We start from the raw sequence: 1402 nt of genomic DNA on the forward strand, positions 1-1402 counted from the left end.
TTTTTTGAAATGGAGTCTTGCTCTGTCACCAGGCTGGAGTGCAGTGGTGTGATCTTGTCTCACTGCAACCTCCACCTCCTGGGTGCAAGTGATTCTCCTGCCTCAGCCTCCCGAGTAGCTGAGAGTACAGGCAAGCGCCACCACACCTAGCTAATTTTTGTATTTTTAATACAGACAGGGTTTCACCTTGTTGGCCAGGTTGGTCTTGCTCTCTTGACTTTGTTATCCACCTGCCTTGACCTCCCAAAGTGCTGGGATTATAGGCGTGAGCCACCGTGCCCTGCCTGAAGCCTGGTTTCTAAAATAGGGCTAAATACTTCAAGGGCTTGTTATGTAAATTAATATGGTATTATAGTATATGTAAACCCTTATCTTAGTGAAAAGCTTGTAATGAAAGTTCATGATATGGTAGATATTAATTTCTTTTGTTTGTTTGTTTGTTTTGAGACGGGATCTCTGTTGCATAGGCTGGAGTACATTGGCGTGATCATGGCTCACTGCAGCCTCAACCTCCTGGGCTCAAGCAATTCTCTTACCTCAGTCTCCCAAGTAGCTAGGACTACAGGTGCACGCTACCATGCCTGGCTAATTTTTAAATTTTTCTGTAGAGATGGGGATCTCACTGTGTTGCCCAGCTGGTCTTGAACTCCTGATTCAAGGGATCCTCCCACCTTAGCCTCCCAAAGTGCTGGGATTATAGGTGTGTGCCATCGTGCCCAGCCCTGATTGTTGGGTTACCCATGTGCGTTGGGTAACCTAATGTGTGATAATATTATTTCATGCCCACTATACTCTGTAATAAAGTACCTTATACTTTAGAACACATTTAATCTTTCCAACAATATTACAAACTGTTCAGATCCCATTTAGAGTTGAGGAAACCAAAGCTCAAAGGTGTCGTATATTAAGTCCCACAGCTAAGTGGTGGAGCTGTAATTCAAACCGGATATCCTGACTCCAGAGCCCGTGGCTTCCCCACCTTCACAATGGGCAGGCAGCCGGATTGAAAGCATTTTTTCTCCCCATGAGCCGCAACTGGTTGCACAAATCTAATCCTCAGACAAACAGATGGACACTCTTTCCATCCCTGGCCACAAGCGACAGGAGGGATGGCAGATCTACAGGTTGACCTGATAACCTGTCAGCCACACCTGACTCTGAATATGTAAATCTCACTTCGGCCTTAATAGGGGGCAGGAGCCTGTCTGGGATATGAATCATGTCACAATAAATTGCACTTACTTTGGGGGTTTTTTGTTTTACATTTTGTTCATTTCCCAAAACTGAGAATTTAAATTAGGCCACACAGATTGGGAAAGGCAAAACCTTAAAAAGGCCTCAAATCTAGGTTTATGGACTAAAAATAGATACCATTTTCCCTATAGAGTTAGGAGTACACTTT

General features: G+C 44.2%; 1 protein-coding gene across 4 annotated transcripts in view; it reads left to right on the plus strand.

Moving 5' to 3' along the window:
- FAM184B (family with sequence similarity 184 member B) overlaps positions 1–1402 on the plus strand; it is a 141825-nt gene that overhangs the window by 73639 nt on the left and 66784 nt on the right. The gene's annotated exons all lie outside the window — the stretch shown is intronic.

The sequence above is a fragment of the Cebus imitator genome, unplaced genomic scaffold (assembly GCF_001604975.1).
Source record: "Cebus imitator isolate Cc_AM_T3 unplaced genomic scaffold, Cebus_imitator-1.0 Scaffold127, whole genome shotgun sequence".
Taxonomy (NCBI): Eukaryota; Metazoa; Chordata; class Mammalia; order Primates; family Cebidae; genus Cebus; species Cebus imitator.